The 26,928-nt window shown below is 44.7% G+C and overlaps 1 long non-coding RNA gene across 1 annotated transcript in view; it reads right to left on the minus strand.

The window, feature by feature from the left end:
* Positions 1 to 23,310, minus strand: part of LOC130362976 (uncharacterized) — a 57,548-nt gene extending 34,238 nt beyond the window's left edge. The window contains exons 1-3 of the long non-coding RNA XR_008891667.1: positions 23,144 to 23,310; positions 19,537 to 20,031; positions 9,875 to 10,048 (exon numbers count right to left, since the gene is read on the minus strand). This is a non-coding gene — a long non-coding RNA (uncharacterized LOC130362976). The remainder of the gene's footprint in view (positions 1 to 9,874; positions 10,049 to 19,536; positions 20,032 to 23,143) is intronic.
* Between the last annotated feature and the right edge of the window lie 3,618 nt (positions 23,311 to 26,928).

A 26,928-nucleotide genomic window follows, 5' to 3' on the forward strand; every position in this document is an offset into this window, starting at 1 on the left:
GAATTTGTATCAGGACTGTGCCATCATTTTTGCCTAAAGTGGCGTCTACTAACAACATCAACAGGGAGTCATTTCTTCCAGATTTCTTTCCTAATCCTGTTTCTGAGGATGAGTGACGGTTCACACCCTGGATATAAAGAGAGGACTTACCTGTTATCTTACAAAAGTCCAGAAGTTCCCTCAAGATGACAATCTATTTGTTCTGTATACTGGCCCAAGGAAAGGGTTGAAAGCTTCAAGAGATACTCTAGCATGTTGGATCAAGCTGGCAATTTCAGAGGCATATGTCTTAGGCTGGGTTCACATCACGTTTTCTCCCATACGGGAGCGCATACGGCAGGGGGGAGCTGAAACCTCGCGCTCCCGTATGCTTTCGTATGCGCTCCCGTATGTAATTCATTTCAATGAGCTGGCTAGAGTGAAACGTACGATCCGGTCGGCTCATTTTTGCGCCATATGCGCTTTTACAACCGGACCTAAGACCGTGGTTGACCACAGTTTTAGGTCCGGGGAAAAAGAGCATACAGAGCAAAAATGAGCCGTTTCACTCCGGCCGGCTCATTGAAATGAATTGAATTACATAGGGGAGCGCATAGAAAGGCATACTTACCGTAATTTTGATTTCTTCTAGTCCGAAGGATGCACAATTACCCTCCCAATAAATATATATTTTTTTTGCATGAATTGTAATTTTAGTACACATTATGGTTTGAATCATGAGATCCTTTTATGCCTTTGGCTAAGGGGGGGGGGGGTCTATTGTTTAATTGTGTATTGTTCTAGGTGGGTGAGTTGGTGTGTGGCCACAGGAGCAGAAGTGCGTGGCTGAAGGCAGCTCACCTGAGATGGCTTCCCTGACGGCAATGCTGGAGAAGGTGCTCAAGCGCTGCAGTTGGAGAGCCGGGAATCGCTGTGGCCCGCCCTGCTGGGGACGGGCTCAAAGGATGTCATCAAAGCTCGCCATTCCTACGCTCGCTCCTGCGTCCCAGGGGCAGAGTTCAGCGGGTCTGCTTCCTGTGCTGGCCTCTGTAGAAGTGCACTCCGCGGCCTCCTGTGTGGGAGGGGGCCGACGATTACGGGGCTGCGTGGCCCCCGGTGAACTGATTGACGGGATTGGGGCAGCCAGCCCAGTTCCCAGTGATCACAGTGCTTGAATGAGGAGGAAAGAGGAGGCCCTTGTGTCCAGCGCTGCTCGGTGCCAAGGATGGTTCAGGCAAGATATACGTTTAAAAGAGGTTTATTTATATGTCAAATAAATAAAACTATTAATTAAAAGTGCATGCAAGCAATAACGCGTTTCGGGATCAGCATATCCCTTCTTCAGATTGCAGATGTAAAAATGATGAAACTGAACATTTAAATAGGCTATAGACCGGTATTCCAGGTCAGAGGGCGTGTATCTGAACCGGATCCGGATCGGCGTAATGTCTTAAAAATTTTACCATTAAGTCGGCACATTAAAAAGAAAAGAAACAAGATACACGGGGCATGTATTATAGGAATAGGTGTGTATCTAAGAACAGAATATCACAGTGAATTAGCTTTTGGGTGAAGTATATATGAATGAGTGCTAAAAGCGCATCCCAAAGGGAGGCTTGGAGCGCATGAGTCAGACAACATAGTCTGGTGTGATTGAAGTCAGGTGAAAGAACTTAATGCGAACTAGTATTACTGGGGAAATGTAGGTGCGCGGGGTACATTTGAAAAGGCCGGATAGATTGAGAAACGTATGCAGCCAATGAAAGTTGGTGGGAGGGGCATGAGTGGAAGAACAACGACCAATCCAGTAGCAATACGGCATAATGTCAAAAATGTAAACAAAGGTCACATGTTTGGTGTATACCAATCAGGGATGAACCTGCAATCCGGTTTCTCCGTCCCCTAACAATAATCCTCACAACACATGTTATTACACACCATGTACTGAATCTGTACCAGTTATTCAATATAATTCCACCACTTCGGGTACGTCACTGACTTTAAACAACTCTGGAGCTAATTCGTCTTTTTTAGGGCTCCCTCCCATCATGAACTGCACTCCGCCGATACCATTACCGATTCAAGGGCTCCTCCAATCCTCAGAGACAGTCCATTTAGCGCTCCCCCTATTGTCAAAAAGAAAAGAAAGAGAGGATGTCGAGGAGGACAGAAACAAAGACAGAGAAAAGAGGAACAAAACAAACCATCCGATACCCTCGCCGGACCATCAGAACTAGATACAATCCGCATTTTTAACCTCTCCAAACATATTCTGACTGAAATCGAGGAAAGCGTACTTAAAAAGGGTCTATCATTTTGCCCCACTGCAAAATCCAAAGATTTCGATCTCTTCCTCGATTTAAATAGCTACATTAGAAAACTAACTTTAAAACGGCATTTCAACATGATTGCCAAAAATGACACTCCATCCGCTATGCCAATAAATTCCTATGTTAATATCCTTGATCCGGCCCCTATACCCACAGGCTTAAAACCCCCATCCACGTTTCATCCGATTCACCATAGAGGCTCCTTCCTGGATACATTCTCAGCAGCAGTTATTTCTGAATTCAAACAAATGTGCTCTAAAGTCACAAGCAGACACAAACCTAATCTCTCTAAAAAACAACGAGAGGCCTTAACCACCTTATCGAAAGATGATTCTATTATAATAAAAGCGGCGGATAAAGGAGGTGGCATTGTAATACTGGATCGAATAGACTATCTCCTTGAAGCTAACCGTTTATTGTCTGATACCACCTTTTACATACAGTTATCCCATAATCCCACTTCTCTGTACTGTAGTGAGTTTAATGATTTTCTTTTACAAGGTTACAATTCTGGCGTGTTAAACAAAAAGGAATTCGAGTTCATCACCATCACTCAACCTGACACTCCCCTATTTTACTATCTGCCAAAAATCCATAAGGATGCTACGAACCCCCCTGGACGCCCTATCATTTCCGGCATTAATTCTCTCACATCCAACCTCTCCCAGTATATAGACATCTTGCTACAGCAATTTGTCATCACTACACCGGCCTACCTCCGTGATACTGCAGATTTCATAAACTCCGTTATTAATATCCCATGGAAAGATTCATATTGTTTCCTAACAATGGACATAACGTCTCTTTATACAATCATAGACCATGACCAAGGCATACAAGCCGTTTCTTTTTTTCTGGATTTAGACCCTAAGATGCCCACTGCTCAAAAAATGTTCATTTTAGATGGGATCAAATTCATATTACATCACAACTATTTTTCATTTAATAACCGCATCTATAAACAGGAACGAGGCACGGCGATGGGCAAGCGCTTCGCACCAAGTCTGGCAAATCTGTTTATGAGTTTTTTGAACACCAATTTGTTTACACTCATCCTTTGTTTCATCACTGTATAATTTACAGAAGATATATCGATGATATATTTATTATCTGGGACACCGACCTCAATGCTCTCAATAAATTTATTACAGATCTGAATAATAATACCCAGAACCTCCATTTTACTCATAACAGTTATCCTAATAATGCAGAATTTTTGGACGTCATTGTGTTTCACACTCCAGCTAAAAATATCAACACCAAAACTTATTTCAAATCTGTTGACAGTAATAGTTACCTGGATTATAGCAGTTCCCACTTTCACAAGTGGTTAAACAATATCCCCTTTGGGCAATTTAAACGGCTAAGAAGAAACTGTACACAACTTTCAGATTACACCACGCAAAGTAAAATGCTGACCAAGAGATTCAAATCTAAAGGCTACCCAACATCTCTGATCCAAAATAGTTTCCAAAAAGCAAAAGCCATAGACCAACAGATATGCCTACTTCCATCATCAATCAAAAAAGAAGACAGTAATACCAGTTTCTCTTGCAATTTCATCACCAATTTTTCAAGTGACCATAAAAATATGAAAAAGGTTCTAAAGAAACATTGGGATACCCTCAAATTGGATCCGTATTTGAAAGATGTCATTCCCTCCCATCCTCTTGTCACCTATCGGAAAAATCGATCACTTAAAAATATCCTAGCCCCCAGCCGTCTAAAAAATCTGAAAGCCACTATCCCTACATTTTTATCCATGCCACCTGTAATAGGAAGTTATAGATGCAATACCACAAGATGCAAATGCTGCCAGTCAATTAATCATGCTAAGAAAACATTCAAATCCAACATAACACAAGAAGTATTCAATATCAAAACATTTATGAACTGCAACACGTCATATATCATTTATCTTCTGGAGTGTTCCTGTTCTCTTCAATATATAGGACGCACCATTCAACCTTTGCGCTGTCGACTCAACAAACATCGATCAAATGTGACCAATGGATACAATTTACACAGTGTGTCAAGGCATGCTGTGGCGGCGCATGGCTGCAAATTTTCCGGATTTCACATTACGCCAATTGAACACATCTCGGAAGACACTAATCAAAGATTCACCTGCCTTTGCCGACGGGAAAACTATTGGATATTCCGCCTACAAACCTTACAACCGACAGGTCTTAACGAGTACATCGAGCACGTAACATGATCATCATTATCATAGACCTTACATACTTCCTATTTACCTCGATACGATAGTTTGCTTTGCACTTTTTCCCTCTTTCTCATTAAGAACACAGATGTCCGCTGTACTACTTTATTCACCATTATATACATTGTATATCCCGACCAGTTGCTAGCGCCTCCATCCACCTCCGGATTGGCTGCCTCTATTTGTTCAAATTGGTTTTTTTCATAGACTTCATCCCTGATTGGTATACACCAAACATGTGACCTTTGTTTACATTTTTGACATTATGCCGTATTGCTACTGGATTGGTCGTTGTTCTTCCACTCATGCCCCTCCCACCAACTTTCATTGGTTGCATACGTTTCTCAATCTATCCGGCCTTTTCAAATGTACCCCGCGCACCTACATTTCCCCAGTAATACTAGTTCGCATTAAGTTCTTTCACCTGACTTCAATCACACCAGACTATGTTGTGTGACTCATGCACTCCAAGCCTCCCTTTGGGATGCGCTTTTAGCACTCATTCATATATACTTCACCCAAAAGCTATTTCACTGTGATATTCTGTTCTTAGATACACACCTATTCCTATAATACATGCCCCGTGTATCTTGTTTCTTTTCTTTTTAATGTGCCGACTTAATGGTAAAATTTTTAAGACATTACGCCGATCCGGATCCGGTACAGATACACGCCCTCTGACCTGGAATACCGGTCTGGCGCCTATTTAAATGTTCAGTTTCATAATTTTTACATCTGCAATCTGAAGAAGGGATATGCTGATCCCGAAATGCGTTATTGCTTGCATGCACTTTTAATTAATAGTTTTATTTATTTGACATATAAATAAACCTCTTTTAAACGTATATCTCGCCTGAACCATCCTTGGCACCGAGCAGCGCTGGACACAAGGGCCTCCTCTTTCCTCCTCATTCAAATACTCTACGGGTTCCTTCCCAGGATACCGGTCTAGGCACCTTCAGCTGCAGCACGGATTCCACTTAATACCCCTCAAACGGGGAGATACGCTTAACCCCAAGAGGGTCACCAGGTGAGAGTACACCCTGCTGGGGGATCCACCTGGGATTTCTCTGTTTGTACAGTATCACACGAGGCGCTGCCCTCTCTCTTTTTTGTTTCCTCAAATTTCCATTCAGTGATCACAGTGACTCGGATGCCCTGGCCTTGGATGAAGGGGAGAAGGGCCTGCGCTTTCCTCGGTTCGAGTGAGGTCCGCTACTACAGACGGCCTGTCCGGTTCTGGCTCTTTGGCTACCTGCCCGTCTCCTGTACTGCCTGCTGTTGGTGACGCTGGGGCGATTGCTGGGCAGTCCGCTGCGGTGCCATCAGTGACGGATGGGTCATTGGGTCAGCGGTCAGAGACGGAGGTTTGGAAGTGTTGCTGCCTTCTTCACCAGGAGTGATGGCCGCTGGTTTGCTGCTGGCGAGGTCGGGTGAGTGCACCACCATCTCTTATTTACCGAGGGGGAGGGATCTGGGTAGCTGGTTAGCTGGGTTGCAGTACTTTTTAAGTGGGATGAAGGCCTTATTGAGTGGTGGGGCTTTGAGAGCAGTAGGGGGGTCCCCGGTCCCTGTGTGGGGTGCGTCAGGGGGGGTTTCTGTGGCTGTGGTGCCTGTGGTGAGTGGGGTACCTAGATAGGTTGGTGGGACTTCGGTGGGGGTGGTGGCTCCTGCGGGGGTGGCGTCGTAAGGGGTGGCAGGTTCTAGTGAGGGTGATGTTCTCCTGGTGGATGCTGCAAGGGGGAAGTATATGTCTGTTTTAAAGGGCCTTTGGGGGCGCATTTGAAGGCGTTGGTGCGGGAAAAAATCTGGAAAAGGGAGTATGTGGAGATTTTTTTACTTGCTTCCACTGGAGAAGTTCAATCTGGATAGGGTGAAGCCTGATGAGGGGAAGAGGAAGGAGGAGGAGTAGTAGAGCCGGCGGTATCGGCTGATACCGCGGATGTTCTCAAATTGGTTACAGGCCATTGCAATTTTGGCGATTATGGTGGGAGTGAAGACTCCGGAGCACTGTTCTGGGCTGTTCTTTTACTTGGGCTCTGTGGGGGAGGTGTATCGGGTCTACGGGGATGGCTTGGCTCAGGTACGACAAGCAGTTTCGGCAGCATATGGCGGTTCGCCCCATCTCTCCGTTGGGACCATGAGGATATAACCCTTTGGATGCAGCTTATGGCCGCTCCAAAGGGGGGGAAGCAGTCCATTCGGGACAGGGACGGTGGCTCTGTTTCGTGGGCGCTCTGCTGGTGCAGAGTGCGGCGTCTGCTGGCAGTTCAATGAGCGGAACTGCAAGTTTGGAGTGGACCGTCGCTTCAAGCACAAATGCTCCACTTATGGGGGTTCCCATGGTTTGCCTCGCTGCTTAAAGAGGTGGCGGGGGGGAGTCGAAGATGCTGACCCAAATGGGGGCGACGCCCATGCGGGTGGAAAAAATGGTGCCTTTCCTCGACCGGTATCCAAATAGGGTGGCTGCCGCTTTGTTGCTGGATGGGTTTGCAGCAGGTTTCGACATTAGGAAGGTAGCAGTTTCCCATCATTAGGAAGGTAGCAGTTTCCCCACATTAGGAAGGTTGCATGTTCCCCACATTAGAAAGGTAGCGGTTTCCTCACATTAGGAAGGTAGCAGTTTCCCCACACACAAGCACAGACAGACATACACACACAGACAGACAGACACACACACATGCACACACACATAGACACACTTACCTGTCCTGCGCTGCTCCTGAATGACACATGCTGGGAGTTGTAGTCCCTGTTATGTGTGTGTGCTAGTGTTTCCCAACCAGGGAATTCTGGTAGTAGTAGTTTTGGAACATCTGGAGGCACCATGGTTGACAAACACTGGTGTATGCCCTGTAGAGGTGTGGTGAACTGCAACTCCCAGGAGACTACTGAGACAATAGAGGTGTTGTAAACTACAACCCCCAAGAGACAGGAGACTACAGAGGCAGCATGCTGGTGATATACCACAGACTGAAGACTCCTGAATGACACATGCTGGAAGTTGTAGTCCCATTTGTACATGCCCTATAGAGGTGTGGTGAACTACAACCCCCAGGAGACTATAGAGGCAGCATGCGGTTTTTAAACCACAGACTGAAGACTCCTGAATGACATGCTGGGAGTTGTAGTCCCTGTTGTGTGTGTGTGTGTGTGTATGCTAGTGTTTCCCAACCAGTGTTGGTGGTACACCTAAGAGAAACACAAGGAAGAAGCGGCACTCCAGGGATTCAATCCAAAGAAATAGATTTATTCACCCATCAGTGAGATGCAACGTTTCGATCCACAATCCGGGTCTTTATCAAGCTTGATAAAGATCCGGATTGTGGATCGAAACGTTGCATCTCACTGATGGGTGAATAAATCTATTTCTTTGAATTGAATCCCTGGAGTGCCGCTTCTTCCTTGTGTTTCTCTTCACTGTTGTGGGATCTTGAGTCGGACCCCTGGAGCTTGTGCACCCATTTAGGATTATAAGTCCTTCACTGTGCCTTACCTGCCTTTTTTCATTTTTTGGTGGTACACCTAGGTGGTAATGATCTGGGTTTTCAGAGGTCCCGGGACTTGATGCAGGATATTAAAATAGATTCTTTGCGTTTGCAAGAGTCCTTCCCTGGTGTTATTTTGATTTGGTCGGACATGGTGGCGTTAGGTGAGGTCTGTGGCTGGTGTTAATAGGGTGCGGGCTAAAGTTAACAAAGTGGTTGGTCAGTTCGTGGCCCGGATAGGTGTTTTGGTGGTCCAGCATCGGGAGCTGGATCCTGCATTTTTTGTCCAGGGATGGGGTTCATCTTAATGCTATGCAATGCAATGGACCTTTGGACTTTGGGAATTCGTGAGGCAGTGGAGCGAGTGGTGTTGTTGTGGCGGAACGGGGGCGTGTAAGGGGTAACACGCCCCGTTGTGGAGGTAGCAGGATAGGGACTTGGAGGGCATGTATGCTTATTGTGGCAGCTGGAAAGGTGGTTTGAGTTAAGGCTGGGGATGGGGGCCCCCAGGGAGGGTTGTGGGTCTCCGATAATTGGTGCCCCGGCTTGGTGATGCATGGCTGAGGGTAAATAGGAGGCCCCCCTTTGAATTAGTGGTGCCTTCAAGTCCTTATCCTGGGCAGGTATAAGTTAAAGTGTTTGTAATTGGTTTGGTTGTATGATGTTTAAAAAACAATGCTTAAATTGTTATGTAAATAAAAGTGGGCCTGCTGTGGCCCTTGTACTCAACTATTGTCTCTGTCATTTCTAAGGAATATGAGAAGGTATAGTTGAGTCTTAAAGGGGTAGTCCGGTGGAAAACTTTATTTTTATTTTTTTTAAATCAACTGGTGACAGAAAGTTAAACAGATTTGTAAATGTCTTCTATTAAAAAATCTTAATCCTTCCAGTACTTATTAGCTGCTGAATACTACAGAGGAAATTATTTTCTTTTTGGAACACAGTGCTCTCTGCTGACATCACGAGCACAGTGCTCTCTGCTGACATCTCTGTCCATTTTAGGAACTGAACAGCTTATTTTTGATATGGGGATTTTCTCCTACACTAGACAGTTCTTAAAATGGACAGAGATGTCAGCAGAGAGCACTGTGCTCGTGATGTCAGCAGAGAGCTCTGTGTTCCAAAAATAAAATAATTTCCTCTGTAGTATTCAGCAGCTAATACATACTGGAAGGACTAAGATTTTTTAATAGAAGTAATTTACAAATCTACAATAGATAAAGAAATTGGGGCTCAAAGGTCTGTGATTATTTGATAAAAAATAATTTATTTGTATTAGTGTACAATGGATAGAAAAAATTATATTAATAAATAGTAAATATTATAGTGGTCTGTGACCTACAGGGCCCTTGTAGGTCAGCTAGACTACATATAGTGTAAGATAAAATCAGTGTATATGTAATGGAATAAAACAATATAAAAACAATAATTTAAATACAATGGTATAAATTAGTATAAAGTGTCCACAATAATACAAGTGACTTCAGAATTGTACTCCTGGTATAATTAATTGTAGTCCAAGTGAATACACTCTTCTCTCATTGCATGTAGTAAATATTAGTGCAGATTCTGAAAAATACTGATATACTGTAATCCAAGTGTGGGTGTAGATCAGCAAAGTACTTTCTTTTTATATGCAGAGCACAACGGCACAAGTTGCAATTGTATCCAACTTATAGTAGTTTGTATCAACTTTCAAGGTAAGTGTAAAGTGAGCTTTCATTCGTGCAAAAATCAATCCTGGCTCCTATGCAGAGAGACTGCTGCAGGAGACTCAGCCGTCTCACAGTGTAGCAACGGTAAGTGTAATAGATAGTCACGGATCGATGTGCAAATGTTTAAGATATAATTTGTACCTTGATTAGATGTGTGCTGGTCTCAGTGCGATCCCGGCTCTAGCACAGAGGGCCCACTCCTGGAGACTCGGCCGTCTCTGATTTGGCAGTGATGGTAGTGGGCTCCTTTTGTGTGGACTGCAGCTGTTCTGTAGGTAACGACCAAGCTGTATCCTCGTGATAGGTGCTACGTGCCTGTCCAATGAAGGAAAAAGGAGTAGTGATGATCGTTGGTACTTTGTCTGTGAGAGGTAAAATTAGGTATTGTGGCTTTTGTTGTGGTAGTTAAGGCTGGACGCATTTCAGGTCCTCCTTAGGACCTTTCTTCAGCAGCTAAAAGTGAAGACGTATCACTTGTATTATTGTGGACACTTTATACTAATTTATACCATTGTATTTAAATTATTGTTTTTATATTGTTTTATTACATTACATTTACACTGATTTTATCTTACACTATCTGTAGTCTAGCTGGCCGACAAGGGCCCTGTAGGTCACAGACCACTATAATATTTACTATTTATTAATATAATTTTTTCTATCAATTGTACACTAATAAATCAATTTTACAAATAAATTAATTTATATCAAATATTCACAGACCTTTGAGCCCCAATTTCTTTATCTATTGTATTGTTGCTAGACACCGTGGGTGTAGGTGTCATTTGGGCAGCTCAGGCCGCGGGTTATCAGATTGGTAAGAGCTTCTCCAATCCCCTTCTATTTTAATTTACAAATCTGTTTAACTTTCTGGCACCAAATAATAAAAAATAAAAAAAAGTTTTCCACCGGAGATCCCCTTTAAGGGCCAGCAATTAGGATATCCCATAGTCATGTCCCTTAATATAATTTCCTCTGAAATTGAAGCCAGGCTCTATACTATATCATGACTAAATTAATAAGCAAGAGGAGCAGAGGGAACTAACAAAACATATGGATCAGCCCGCAGTCTTTAAATATAGGTACACATTGGTCTGCATAGGAGCTGTATACAGCAAAACTGTTGGACTTTTTACAATAAAGACCATCTGGAAAAGTTGCTTATTTTTATTTTTTTAGATACAATGGAGTAATAAAATGGATTGCAGAAATGTACATATCCTTTTAATGTTATCCCAATGAAAAATATGGCCAAGGACCTATCAGCTATGGGAAAAGAAAACAGGAAGAGCGTGAGAAATGGTTCTTGGGATCTGAGAAATGAACTGTAACTACAGTGTGGTGAACCTCAATCCATCCCGATATCACTAGAATAAACATTGGTTATTTGTGGAAATACTTTACAGAGGGGGAGAAAGAGGGGGATGTACCCCAGCCTACATCCAGACTTTATTCTTGTCCATTACATATAGAATTCTTTTACACAAGTGTGCAACAATTTGATAGATTGATAGATATGAAATTGATAGATAGAAATGATATAGATAGATAGTAGAGATCAGCAACATTTTGAAAAATTTGTTTCGGACCAAATTTATTTGTGGTGAATCGCTATTAAAAACGGCTATTTCTGGCCAACAGAGAGCCTCAATAGGGGTGTAGAGCACTTTGCTTTGTCCCAACACAGAATCACTGCTGAAGAGCGTCGATGTGGCAGCAGGGAGACTATATGGTGTCAAAATTGAAGAGAATAAAGAGGGTTTTTTAATGTCATTTTAATTTAATTTAATTTGAATTTATAAAAAAATTTTGAGTACCCATTCTGGTGAGCATCGAGCTGGCGGTCCTCCACTAGGCGAGATAACACCTGTTCCAGCCCCTGCCTCTCAACACCCCCCTGACTATGAAAGTGCAATTTATACAGTTATGGTTCATTGTTATCACTCCAACCTGTTATATTGGATTTTTGTGATAATTCCACAGGTAATATGACTTAGGCGACCATAGGGCCTCAGTCTTGAAAAGATTACATCGATTTTTTAAATTTAAGATTTATATTAGATTCCCAAGTTTAATGTCCTGGTGTTTACTTTGAACTAATAGTGTATGACCACAAAACCCAATATAACAAGGAGTCACATGGCGGCACAATGACAGAGCCTAGAGGTGGCAGCAGGAGGAGACCATAATATGGCAGAATGACAAAGCCTGGAATTGGTGGCAGCATGAGGAGACCATATAGTGGCAGAACGACCCAGTCTAAAGGTGACAACAGCCTGACAAAACCATAGGGCCTCACAATAGAGAAGATTAAAGACATTTTTAATTGAAGATTTTAGATATATTAAACATTTTAAAAGTTTATTTAAGGTGCCAACAGCATAAGGAGACCATATGGTGGCCCAATGACACAGCCTGGAGCTGGCGGCAGCATGAGTAGACAATAAGGCTTCACAATCCCTAAGATTAAAAGATGAATTTTAAAATCGAAATTGAAGATTTATGGTAGCTAGTGCTACCATAAAATATTTTTAGGTAATGTCCCAGGCCCAGCAGCATCAGTAAACCACATAGTGGCTGAATGGCACAGCCTGGAGCTGGCGGCAGCATGAGTAGACAATAGGGCTTCACAATCCCTAAGTTGAAAAGATGAATTTTAAAATTGAAATTGAAGATTTTGAAATAGAAATTTAAGATTACACTCCCAAGTATTAATGTCTCAGGCCCCGGCATGTGGTTACAAAGGACCAAATCTAACAAGGAGTCACATGGCGGCACAATGACAGAGCGTGGAGGTGACATCAGTTTGAGTAGACCAAATAGTGGCTGAATGGCACAGCCTGACATTGGCTGAGGCATGAGGAGACCATATAGTGGCTGAATGGCACAGCCTGTAGATGGTGAAGCATGAACAGACCATATAGTGGCTGTATGGCACAGAGTGGAGATGGTGAAGCACGAAGAGACCAAATAGTGGCTGAATGGCACATCCTGGAGGTGGCTGAAGAGTGAAGACACCATATAGTGGCTGAATGGCACAGCATGGAGTTGGCTGAAGCATGAAGAGACCATATAGTTTCTGAATGGTACATCCTGGAGGTGGCCGAAGCATAAGGAGACAATATAGTGGCTGAATAGCACAGCCTAGAGGTGGGAAGCATGAAAAGACCATATAGTGGCTGAATAGCACAGCCTGGAGTTGGCTAAAGCATGAGGAGACCATATAGTGGCTGAATGACACAGCCTGGAGGTGGTGAAGCATGAGAAAACCACATAGTGGCTGAATGGCACAGCCAGGAGTTGTCAGAGGCATGAGGAGACGATATAGTGGCTGAATTAGATAGCCTGGAGGTGGTGGCAGCAGCAGCATTAGGAGTCCTGAAAGTGACCCAGTGACAGAGTAGTGCAGTGGGTGGCAATACCAGTACCCGGAGACGAAGGTGGGTGAAAAAAGGTCTGATGCGGAGGAATGTTTGTAACTGGGGAGCAGCGCCTTAAATTTGTTTGGCAGTATCCATATTTGTGAAGTGTTGGTGTGGCACCATGGTCAATCTACTCTGATGCATCAGGCATTGGTGGGTGGAATTCCTGGCTCATCCATGCCTGATTCATCTTCACAAAGGTCAGTCTCTCCACATTTTTTGTAGACAGGCAAGTTCTCCTTGGGGTGACTATGGCCCCCCCGCCGCACTAAAAAGCGACAGGACAGCTTTTCCAGGGCAAACTCTGCTAGTTGCGGCCACAAATTAAGTTTGGCTGCCCAGAAGTCCAGTGGATCTTCAAGGTGTGTTGGCATGGTCATGTCAAGGTATGCCACCACCTGCTGGTTCAGGTCCTGCTCCAGGTTTACCTGCTGCTGATGAGTTGCTTCACTATGCGGATGAAGAAAGGTACTATTCAGCGATGGAGCTGGTACTGCTCCCGCCACCTACCCCTCCAAAGCAGCCATGGCAGGGGAAGGTGCAGAGGCCCCCCCCCGAGTCAGACCTGCGAGAGGATGGACAATGGCGCTAATAGACACCAGCCAACTGACTATGTAGGATGTCTCTGTAGTAGGTCAGTTTGTCCTCCCTCTCAGTGGGTGTGAAAAAGGTCCCCATTTTATGCCAGTAGCAAGGGTCCAATAAGGTGGAGAGCGAGAAGTCATCCTGCTGCCGAATGGTGACAATTCGGCTGTCACTATGCAAGCAAGTTAGCATGCATCGTGCCATTTGTGCAAGTGACTCTGTGGGACTCCCTGCCTCCGTCTCTACTGCATACTGCTATGGTGTGTCTGGGTCCTCTGTCTCGCCTTCTTCATAACCCTCTAGCTCCTCTGGTTGCTCCTGCTCCTCCTCTCCTGTCAGATTACTAGAAAAAACGCCCATTAGGCGAAACCTAAACTGTGCTCCACTGTGCCTTTACCCCTCCTCCTTCTTCTCCAGTTCAGCCCCCACAGGGCTCATGTGGCCGTGAGATGTAGGCGCCACGTCTCCATTGCTCTGACCAGCCATCATTTCCAACACGTGTTGTAAGAAATGAAGCAGTGGAATGACGTTGTTCATCCCATAATCCTGGCGACATACTAATAATGTGGCTTCCTCAAAGGGCCTGAGCAAACAGCAGGTGTCACGTTTAACATTGAAATTACACAGGGAATACCCCTATCCGCTTGGATCATCAAGAAATCGGTGGTGGCTTTTCTCTGTTCGTATAGTCAGTCCAACATATGGAGGGTGGAATTCCAACGTGTGGCAACGTCGCATATCAGACTATGTTGGGGGATACCTTTCTGACGCTGCAACTCAAATAGGGTGTGCTTTGCGGTGTAGGAGTGGCTGAAGTGCATGCAAAGTTTCCTTCCCATTGTTAGGATGTCTTGCAAATGGGGGGAACACTTCAGGAACCACTTGACAACCAGATTAAACATGTGTGGCATGCATGGCTCAGCCTTCAAAGTCGCAGTGCAGACAAGATGTTCTTTCCGTTGTTAGTCACCATGGTTCCCATTTCCAGATTTCGTGGAGTAAGCCATGCTCCGATTTCTTTACGAATTACTTTTAGCAGTTCCTCCCCTGTGTGACTCTTTTTGCCAAGGCAAACCATGTGAAGAACAGCGTGATACCGCCATGCCCTGCACACATGGTATGCTGAAGGAGCACTGAGACTTGTCTGTGGAGGCTGAGGACACGGTGGAGGATGAGGAGGCGGAGTCGCACACTGTCACAGGACAAACGGCCTGAGAGCGTGGAGGAGGAAGTGGCGTGACTTGTCCAAGTTGGTGTTGTGGCAGTGCAGGAACCACACTCACCCAGTGGGCCGTAAAGGACATATATTGTCCCTGACCGTAGTTACAGCTCCAGATGTCAGCCCTGCCGTGCACTTTGGTACACACCAACAGGCTCAAGGACTGGCCCACCTTTTCTTCCACAAAATTGTGCAGGGCTGGTACTGCCTTCTTCGCAAAAAAAATTATGGCTTGGGACTCTCCACCTCGGCTCGGCACAAGCCATCAGTTCTCTGAAATATGTCGACCACTTGAAAAGGGAGAGACTGCAGCACCAGCAACTTGGACAGGAGCACATTCAGCTTCTGTGAATTTGAATGAGTGGGCGCATACTGTTGTCTCTTGGACAAGGCTTCACCGATGGATTGTTGGCGGAATGACTGACTAAAAGAAGGTGGAGAAGGAGCATCTGGACCAACAGAATGAGGGTGTGACACACAGCTCCCTTCGGCTGAGGTGGTGGAGCCTTGGCTGGCTGAAAGAGGGAGCAGCGTGCCACCAGGTGATGCAGCAGGCTGGACCACTACATCGGAGCCATGGTTCTCCCAGGCCGCCTTTTGGTGGCGCAGCGTATGTTGATGCAGGGCTGTTGTGCCAACATTGGGACTCTGGCCACGCTTCACATCTTTCCGTATGCTTAATAAAAAACTGCCTCACCGCCAAGTAGCTGATTTTCCCACCAACAGTCCATGCTAATTGACTGCTACTGCCGCCGTCTCCAGTAACCCCTGTTTCACTACCTCCCCTGAAGGTAGGCTGCCAGGAAGCAGGTGGTCTCCCCCAGGCATGTTTGGTTCCAGAATTTCCACTTCTGCCACCATGCTGACTGCCACCCAAGCTACTACCTTGCTTGCTCAGCTGCTGTCTCATCGGCAACCTGCAACTCTCTTCTCCTGATGATGATGAAGCCCCTTCTGCACCCAGCTCCCAATTGCAATCGGCTTTATCATCATCAACAAGCGTCTGCACGTTACTGATGCCCTCCTCAGGTTCCTCAACAGTGTCTGTTTCAGAACCCTGAACGCTGGCGACGCCACCTCTTACGTCACTCTCCTCATCACTACTTGCCCGCCTAGCGGAGGAAGAAGCAGTCTCCTCCACTTCTTGGCTGGGCAGTAGCTGCTGACTGTCCTCCATTAGATCATCCTCAGTGAATAGTGGAGTTGAACCCACAGCATAAGATACTTTTGTAGGGGAGGGAACAGTAAAGGACAGAGGCAATGGGAGGACAGGGACTGCTCCCGGGCTATGTCAACTGAGGGTTGTGTTGGAGGAACCCACCGACTGTTAATTGGGGGTATCAGATGTCACTTGTGATGAAGTGGATAACCGTGTTAACCAATCGATGACGGCAGATGGGTTGCTGGTCGAGACATGACTGCTAGCTGATACTGTGAAGCTGCGACTCCTGCTGCCACTCACCCCTAGTCTGGTGCGACCTCTGCCTGCGCCTGATGAATTTGGCCTCTGCCACTCCTCTGTGCACGTCCTGGCACTTTCTGCCTGACATAGTGCGTATATAAGAGGATTACAATATGCATCACTACACTTAAAACAGTATTTGTCTAGAACAGCAGCAGATGTGTGCTTTTAGCTGTCCTTTCACAGTATCTAGGCCCTTGACAGATTAACAGGTACAAAATAGTACACTACTTAGATGTATGTATGTGGTATGCACTTACGAGGGCAGAAAAATGTGCTACAGTACAACTGAAAAAGTATCTGAGTACAACACCAGCTGGTGATTACTTTTGCCTGGCCTTTCACAGTATCTAGGCCATTGAGAGTTCAACAGGTACAAAATAGTACACTACTTAGATGTACATATGTGGTATGCACTTATGAGTGTAGCAAAATGTGCTACAGTACTGTACAATTAAAAACTATCTGAGTACCACACCAGCTGATGATTACTTTTGCCTGGCCTTTCACAGTATCTAGGCCCTTGAGAGTTTAACAGGTACAAAATAGTACACTACTTAGATGTAGGTATGTGCTATGCACTTATGAGGGCAGAAAAATGTGCTACAGTACACTTTAAAAAGTATTTGAGTACAACACCAGCCGGTGAGTATTTTTGCCTGGCTTTTCAAAGTATCTAGGCCCTTGACAGATTAACAGGTACAAAATAGTACACTACTTAGATGTATGTATGTGGTATGCACTTATGAGGGCAGAAAAATGCGATACAGTACGCTTTAAAAACATAATGGAGTACAACACTAGCCGGTGATTACTTTTGGCTGTCCTTTCACAGCATCTAGGCCCTTGACAGATTAACAGGTACAAAATAGTACACTACTTAGATGTATGTATGTGGTATGAACTTATGAGGGCAGGAAAATGCGCTACAGTACACTTAAAAAAGTGTCTGAGTACAACACCAGCCGTTGAGTACTTTTGCCTGGACTTTCATAGTATCTAGACCTTTGACAGGTTAACAAGTAAAAAATAGCTCACTACTTAGATGTAGGTATGGGGTATGCACTTATGAGGGCAGAAAATGCTCTACAGTACACTTAAAAAAGTATCTGAGTACAACACCAGCCAGTGAGTACTTTTGCATGGACTTTTACATTATCTAGGCCCATGACAGATTAACAGGTACAAAATAGTACACTACTTAGATGTAGGTATGTGGTATGCACTTATGAGGACAGAAAAATGTGCTACGGTATGCTTAAAAAAATGTATTGGAGTACAACACCAGCCAGTGATTACTTTTGCCTGGCCTTTCACAGTATCTAGGCCCTTGAGAGTTTAATAAATACAAAATAGTACACTACTTAGATGTAGGTATGTTCCATGCACTTATGACAGCAGATAAATGCGATACAGTACACTTAAAAATGTATCTGAGTACAACAGCCGGTGAGTACTTTTGCCTGGACTTTCACAGTATCTAGGCCCTTACAGATTAACAGGTAAAAAATAGTACACTACTTAGTTGTACGTATGTGGTATGCACTTATGAGAGCAGAAAAATACGCTACAGTACGCTTAAAAAACATAATGGAGTAAAACACTAGCTGGTGATTACTTTTGGCTGTCCTTTCACAGCATCTAGGCCCTTGACAGATTAACAGGTACAAAATAGTACACTACTTAGATGTATGTATGTGGTATGAACTTATGAGGACAGGAAAATGCGCTACAGTACACTTAAAAAAGTATCTGAGTACAACACCAGCCGGTGAGTACTTTTGCATGGACTTTTACATTATCTAGGCCCATGACAGATTAGCAGGTACAAAATTGTACACTACTTAGATATAGGTATGTGGTATGCACTTATGAGGACAGAAAAATGTGCTACAGTATGATTAAAAAAATGTATTGGAGTACAACACCAGCCAGTGATTACTTTTGCCCAGACTTTCACAGTATCTAGGCCCTCTACAGATTAACAGGTACAAAATAGTACACTACTTAGATGTAGATATATGGTATGCACTTATGAGGGAAAAAAATGTGCTACAATACGCTTAAAAAACCGTATTGGAGTAAAACACCAGCCGGTGAGTACTTTTGCCTGGCCGTTCACAGTATCTAGGCCCTTGAGAGTTTAACAGGTTCAAAATACTACACTACTTAAATGCTCTACAGAACACTTAAAAAAACTTATTTTTGCACAACACCAGTAGTACACAACAGTGCTGGAGCACACAAAAGCTTTGTACTAAACCCAAAATTGCTCTCTGTCAAAGACTATAAGGAATGGACTAGTATAAACAGCAGATGATTTGTTGTGGAACACAACACAGAATTGCGCTTAAAAAAATTATTCCTGCCTCCTCTGCTAAGGTTCATGAAGTTGAGGCAGCTTGTTGAAATGTATGAGGCAACACACAGCTATCTGCCCCTCTCTGTAATACAATGCTGTAGAAAGTGACTGGGAGGTTAATAGCTGCAGTAAAAATCATTTTCAGTGGAAAAAAGCACTGCTCTCTGTCCACCAGACTTGATTTGACTAGGATGTGAAACACTGCTGAAAAAAGCTTTTCTGTGTAACACACACACACAGGCTGTCACACACAGGCATATCTCTCTGAAGTGTAATGAATGAAGTGACTGGCCGCAATATGGCTGCCGATTTTATAGGGCTGTGACATCACAGGGGTTACTGGCTGCTGATAGGCTGCATCCCGCATGTGATTCAGGGTCATCCCGCCTACCATTATTACCACCTTCCCAGCGTTCTTTGCCCCATGTCCTCACATGTGGATCCGCCATTTAAGATGCCCTGGAGCCTGGACCGCGCTAAATGGAGTTTAATGAAGCAATTTGCCAGATAGAACTGCTGCAATATTCGCATTCGTTGAAAATCTAATTTTTCCAGATATTCGTAATGAATTTGCATTCGTCAGCTTTGATTCGTTCATCTCTGATAGATAGATATTAGATCGCTAGATAGATACATAGATAGATATGATATAGATAGATACATAGATAGATATGATATAGATAGATAGATATGATATAGATAGATAGATAGATATCATATAGATACATAGAAAGATCTGTTCTTGACAGTTACCCTATTCCATGGCGGGTGCTCTATAGCCAACAACTTTAGTTTTCATGTTCACCATGGTCCTCAACTTGCTCTCGAGCCCTTCAATAGTAAGTCATTTACACACTGTTATCTTCTTACCAGAGACATTTCTCCTTTAAGGAGCTTCTCCACAATAATCATTTTATAACTGAGCATGCTCCCTACTGATATCTTGTTCTCTTACTCATTGCCACTTTTCCTCTGAATAGGTTGCACAATGTCTCTTCAACTTTTGGTCAAATTGGTGTTGGGCTCTAAAATCAAACTTGTGCAAACTATGGATCTTCTCTTTTTCAATGTTTCTAATTCTGTTTTATTCAGTTCATTTCATTTCAGTTATCTTGAGCGTAAGTATGTATAGTATGCAGGGCTGCCATCAGACATTTTGGGGCCCCTCACACAGCTCAAGGCCTGGGCCCCCGACCTTCCAACCCCTCGTGGCCGTCTCCTGGGCATGCCTGCTATCTTCCCCATCATCTATGAAAAACATTTTTAAACACAGGACAAGAAAAACAAAATCCTGTGAGTTCAATGAGTAAGGAAGGAAAAAGAAATATCACCATAGATATTACCATCATACTGTTACTGACCCAATTCTGTATACTACAGGCCTTAAAGGGGTAATTTGCTACTTTACTCCTTATCCCCTATACACAAGATAGACCGTTTCTGATCACAAGGTGTCTGACCACAGAAACCCCTCACGATTTCCTGCATGTCGCTCTCCTAACGCATTCATCTCTATGGAAGAGTCAGAGATACACGAGCTCTGTAGATAACCCCGCTTCATGTGCAAAGGGAGCCAGGGAGCTGTACAGGATCCCCTCAGGATCAGACACTTATCCCCTATCCTGTGGCTAGGGGATAAGGAGTAAAGTAGCAGAGCACTCCTTTAACAAATTTGTGTTCAATCTAGGAGCCAGGATAAAAAGGATATATTTTTTTTTTTAACCCCTTAAGGACTCAGCCCATTTTGGCCTTAAGGACTCAGACAATTTAATTTTTACGTTTTCATTTTTTCCTCCTCGCCTTCTAAAAATCATAACTCTTTTATATTTTCATCCACAGACTAGTATGAGGGCTTGTTTTTTGCGCGACCAGTTGTCCTTTGTAATGACATAACTCATTATATCATAAAATGTATGGCGCAACCAAAAAACACTATTTTTGTGGGGAAATTAAAACGAAAAACGCAATTTTGCTAATTTTGGAAGGTTTTGTTTTCACGCCGTACAATTTATGGTAAAAGTGACGTGTGTTCTTTATTCTGAGGGTCAATACAATTAAAATGATACCCATTATTATATACTTTTATATTATTGTTGCGCTTAAAAAAAATCACAAACTTTTTAACCAAATTAGTACGTTTAGTACGTTTAGTAAGTTTATAAAAACTTTTAATACATTTTTTATAATTTTTTTTTTAATAAAATGTATTAAAAAAGTAGTAATTTTGGACTTTTTTTATTTTTTTTCGTTCACGCCGTTCACCGTACGGGATCATTAACATTTTATTTTAATAGTTCGGACATTTACGCACGCGGCGATACCAAATATGTCTATAAAAAATGTTTTTTACGCTTTTTGGGGGTAAAATAGGAAAAAACTGACGTTTTACTTTTTTATTGGGGGAGGGGATTTTTCACTTTTTTTTTACTTTTACTTTTACATTTTGTTACATTTTTTTTTACACTTGAATAGTCCCCATAGGGGACTATTCATAGCAATACCATGATTGCTAATACTGATCTGTTCTATGTATAGGACATAGAACAGATCAGTATTATCGGTCATCTCCTGCTCTGGTCTGCTCGATCACAGACCATAGCAGGAGACGCCGGGAGCCGCACGGAGGAAGGAGAGGGGACCTCCGTGCGGCGTTACGAATGATCGGATCCCCGCAGCAGCGCTGCGGGCGATCCGATCGTTCATTTAAATCGCGAACCGCCGCAGATGCCGGGATCTGTATTGATCCCGGCACCTGAGGGGTTAATGGCGGACGCCCGCGAGATCGCGGGCGTCGGCCATTGCCGGCGGGTCCCTGGCTGCGATTAGCAGCCGGGATCAGCCGCGCATGACACGGGCATCGCTCCGATGCCCGCGGTAATGCTTAGGACGTGAATGTACGTCCTGGTGCGTTAAGTACCACCTCACCAGGACGTACATTTACGTCCTGCGTCCTTAAGGGGTTAAACAATCAGCGCAATGTTTCAGTATTTCAGAGGTGGTTGTTTAAACATGTTTTTTTTTTACTATTTTCCCAGTTATATTTTGCACAGGGACATTAGTAACTAGTCCTGAGACCCACCCCAAAGAATAGTTCCCAGGTAGCGGCAGCATTTATAAATTATGATTACTCTGAAACACCTGGGTGACCTGAGTGTAATTCATATTGTCCCCCAATTAAAAGACAATAAACAGTAGTAACAGCAAGTCTCCCTTCTCCAGACCCCACCCCACCTCACACATAGCAGGACTCTCAGCCCATTCTGCCCCCCTTCTCTCCACATAACAGCCCCCCCCCCCTCTCCAGTCCCCCCCACCCCACACACACACACACATAGCAGGACTCTCAGACCTCCCTGCCCCCTTCTCTCCACATAAGAGGCCCCCCCATCCAGACCCCACCTCATACATAGCAGGACTCTCAGAACCCCTGCCCCCTTCTCTCCACATAACAGGCCCCCCCTATCCTGCCCCCCCCTAACACATAGCTGGACTCTCAGCCCCCCCTGCCCCCCTTCTCTCCACATAAGAGCCCCCCCCCCCTCACACATAGCAGGACTCTCAGACCCCCAGCCCTCCTTCTCTCCACATAAGAGGCCCTCCTCACACATACCAGGATTCTCAGACCCCCTGCCCCCCTTCTCTCCATATAACAGGCCCCCTATCCAGTCCCCCCCCCCCCACACACACACACATAGCAGGACTCTCAGACCCCCTGCCCCCTTCTCTCCACATAAGATGTCCCCCTCACACATAGCAGGACTGAGACCCCCTTGCCCCCTTCTCTCCACATAAGAGGCCCCCCTATCCAGACCCCCCTCACACATAGCAGGACTCTCAGACTCCCCTTCTCTCCACATAAGAGGCCCCCCTGTCCAGACCCCCCCTAACACATAGCTGGACTCTCAGCCCCCCCCCTGCCCCCCTTCTCTCCACATAAGAGCCCCCCCCCTCACAAATAGCAGGACTCTCAGAACTCCAGACCCCCTTTTCTCCACATAAGAGGCCCCCCCTCACACATAGCAGGATTCTCAGACCCCCTGCCCCCCTTCCCTCCACATAACAGGCCCCCCCCTATCCAGTCCCCCCCACATACACACATAGCAAGACTCTCAGACCCCCTGCCCCCCTTCTCTCCACATAAGAGGTCCCCCTCACACATAGCAGGACTCAGACCCCCTTGCCCCCCTTCTCTCCACATAAGAGGCCCCCCTATCCAGACCCCCCTCACACATAGCAGGACTCTCAGACCCTCCTGCCCCCTTCTCTCCACATAAGAGTCGCCCCTATCCAGCCCCCTCCTCACACATAGCAGGACTCTCAGCCTCCCTCGCATAGTAATATGATCAGGTTCTCCTCTTACCCCGTGAAGCAGCTCCTGTTCCTGTGTGCCATCTGCAGGAGGAGCCAGAACCAGTGAGGAGAAGGCAGACAGTAGAGGCAGCAGTGAGCTCCTGTCTGTTTAGTATGTAGTACAGACTCTGTGTCCTCCGGACCTCCGGTCACTGAATCAGCCTGTCAGCCGCAGGACCTGTGTGTGCTGCTGTAGCTGCAGTGCGCAGGTCCTGAGTTCTGACAGGCTGACACAGTGGCTGATCTGTATGTGTCCTCCAGCCACTGCAGGGGGCTGCAGCGGGGCTGGGCCCCCTTGGGCCCCTTACTGGGGTACTGACTGTACCCCCCTGATGGCGGCCCTGATAGTATGATTTGTAATATAAGTCGTCCCTATTGTTCTTATTTTCCTTCAGTCTTTAAAAATATCCAAACATATAACTAGGGAAAAGCAATGATGTGTACTTTACCCTTTCTCGCCCTATGATTTATGGTCACATCATGGGTGGGAATACGTTTACGTAAAATCATATATATTTAGGAGCTGCCGAGCTGCTCTTGCATCATAGATGGTGAAAAATTGCTCCTATCAGCAGCCAGGACTCACCTCTAATGCTGGGTAGTGGAGATCCGATGCCTGGCATCAAACCTTTAGATCCTGTGATCAAATTTGATTGTGGGCTCTAAAAGTCAAGATTATTGGTGTCGATGGGTTTGGGGAGGGGGGGGGGGGGGGCTGATCGGGACCACTGGGATGATGGCCGGGAAGGCAACCGGGACACAGGATACCTCGCAGGCTTGCTTAGACTTGTAGTTATGAGGATATTTATGCAGGCCACTGTGCTACTAATATATTCCTTAGCTGAGTAGTAGTCACTGGATTTGTAGAGAGAATTGTAACTCACGTTTTAGAAGTGGCTGCTGTTCCTCAGACTTTGGCCTAGATGAGATGAATTTGCAGTATACAGGAGTTTATGTTTTCTTTAGGTCCAGGAGATAAGAGAGTGAGAATAGAGACTACAGCCCCTTATATACTAGGGGGCTGGACTAAAGCCCATTGGTTGCTAATGCCTGGGGTTCCTGTGCCCATGGAAATCTGGGTATATCACATGACAGTAGGTCACATGACCAAGGAAGGTCCTATACATTTTATGCAAACTGTACAACTTTATACATATGAACAATAGATACACATAATGAATATACACTGCATTGATATCAGGCAACAAGGGGGGAGCCCTGCAGGAGAGCCCAATGGACCTAAGGGACTCTTCCTGAGGGGACTTAAAGGGGTACTCCTATGGAAAACTTTTTTTTTTTTTTATAAACTGGTGTCAGGAAGTTAAACAGATTTGTAAATTACTTCAATTAAAAAATCTTAATCCTTCCAGTACTTTTTAGGGGCTATATACTACAGAGGAAAAGCTTTACTTTTTAGATTTCTCTGATGTCCTGACCACAGTGCTCTCTGCTGACCTCTGCTGTCCATTTTAGGAACAGTCCAGAGCAGCATATGTTTGCTATGGGGATTTTCTCCTGCCCTGGGCAGTTTCTAAAATGGACAGCAGAGGTCAGCAGAGAACACTGTGGTCATGACATCAGAGAAATCTAAAAAGTAAAGCATTTCCTTTGTAGTATATAGCCCCTAAAAAGTACTGGAAGGATTAAGATTTTTAATAGACGTAATTTACAAATCTGTTTAACTTTCTGGCACCAGTTGATTTACAAAAAAAAAAAGTTTTCCATGGGGGTACCCCTTCCCCTTAAGTACCAGGCCATTTTACACCTTAGGACCAGAGCGTTTTTTGCACATCTGACCACCGTCACTTTAAGCATTAATAACTCTAAGATGCTTTTACCGAAAATTCTGATTCTGAGATTGTTTTTCGTGACATATTCTACTTTATTTTGGTGGTTAATTTTCGGCGTTACTTGCATTCTTTTTTTGTGAAAAACTCCAAAATGTCATGAAAATTTTGAAAATGTAGAATTTTTCTAACTTTGAAGCTCTCTGCTTGTAAGGAAAATGGATATTCCAAATAAATTAAATTTTTACTCACAAATGCAATATGTCCACTTTATGTTGGCATCATAAAATGGACATATTTTTACTTTTTGAAAAAATTAGAGGGCTTCAAAGTAGAGCAGCAATTTTCAAAAATGTCATGAAAATTGCAAAATCTGAAGGGACAGATGTTACAGAACTACAACTCCCAGCATGCCTGGGCAGTCTAGGCATGCTGAGAGTTGTAGTTTGGCAACATCTGGAGGGCTACAGTTTGGGCACCACTGTAACAGTGGTCCCCAAACTTTGACCCTCCAGATGTTGCAAAACTACAACTCCCAGCATGCCCAGACAGTCTTTGGCTGTCTGGGCAATCTGGGAGTTGCAGTTCGGCCTTCCTAGTGGTTGCCACAGTAAAAATCACTTTACTTTCAGTTTCATTTCCCCCCCCCCACCGTCGATTCCCTACCTGAGCCGGGATCTCCAGTGAATATCTGCGATGATCTTCTCCTCCAGGTACCGGCCTCCATGTTCTCCCCCCGTTCTGCCTAACATCCAGGGGTGGGCATAACGGGGGGTTTCCATGGCAACTCACCGTCCTGCTCATCCATTGGTCAGAATCAGTTCTGACCAATGGCAGGGGATGGGAGGAGATTGCAGCATTGCGCCCTCACTCCTACCCTGCAGGATGCTGGGGCCTGTCACCCACAGGTCCGAGCATCCCTATTTTTCAGGTGATCGGGTCACCAGAGACCCGATCAGCCCGGAATAGGAGAAAATGTCATGTCTGAATTGACATGCGATTTTCTGCGATCGCCGACATGCGGGGGTCCCTGGACCCCCCTCGGCATTTGCACAGCGTGCCTGCTGAAAGATTTCAGCAGACATGCCGTTCCGATCTCTTCCCGGCACGCGGCAAAGACCGGAAATACAACAGGACGTTCTCTAACGTCCTTGGGCATTAAAGCCCAGGTAGCGGGGACGTTCCAGAACGTCCTATGTCCTAAAGAGGTTAAGGATGGTACAGGACAGGTTCTGTACCGGGACACCACACTTTCTATGCAACTTTATATCTGATGCCCAATTGGATGATTTCTATAAATTACATTTCTCTTTTCATTTCCATATTCAGGAATCTATGTTATACACAAGTGACTGTATTTCTCTAGTGTTAAAACATGAGCTGCTCCTGTAGATTGATCAAGGGGCAGAACCTACTTTATGTGCAATATATGTGGATAAAAGGCACATTAGACTATAATCAATGGAAAGTAGAGAAGAATATGTTATACTTTATCGATGATGATGATGATGATGATGATGAACTAGAGGTGTATTATCTTTTATAGGGTAGGAATATTTGGAGAAGTCTCAGAATGGCAAAGACTGCAGAGGATCTTAGAAGTCTATAGAACAATCATGGCTGATGTTAAATTGCTGGAGGTCCTAGGCTCACAACCTTTGGTGAATTAAAGCTAGGTTCACACTACGGAATTTCCGCCTGCAATTCCGCTTTGAAATTGCAGGCAGAAATTTCGCTCACTAAAATGTATAGTGTAGTGATTGGGTTTCCATTCACAAATTCACACTTCGGAATTTGTGAAGCGGAATTTGTGAACGGAAAATCCGCTTGAAAATTTCCGCCTGAAGAATGGCGATGCTCATTCTTCAGGCGGAAATACTTGCGGAACACAGTGCAGTCTATTGGAGACTGCAGTGTCCGTGCGGTCCTAGCGCCCACTGATTCAGGCGCGCTGGCCGCACTCGGAATCTCCAGGCGGAAATTTTCTGCCCAGAGATTCCGCAGTGTG

This window comes from Hyla sarda, chromosome 3 (genome assembly GCF_029499605.1).
Source record: "Hyla sarda isolate aHylSar1 chromosome 3, aHylSar1.hap1, whole genome shotgun sequence".
Lineage (NCBI taxonomy): Eukaryota > Metazoa > Chordata > Amphibia > Anura > Hylidae > Hyla > Hyla sarda.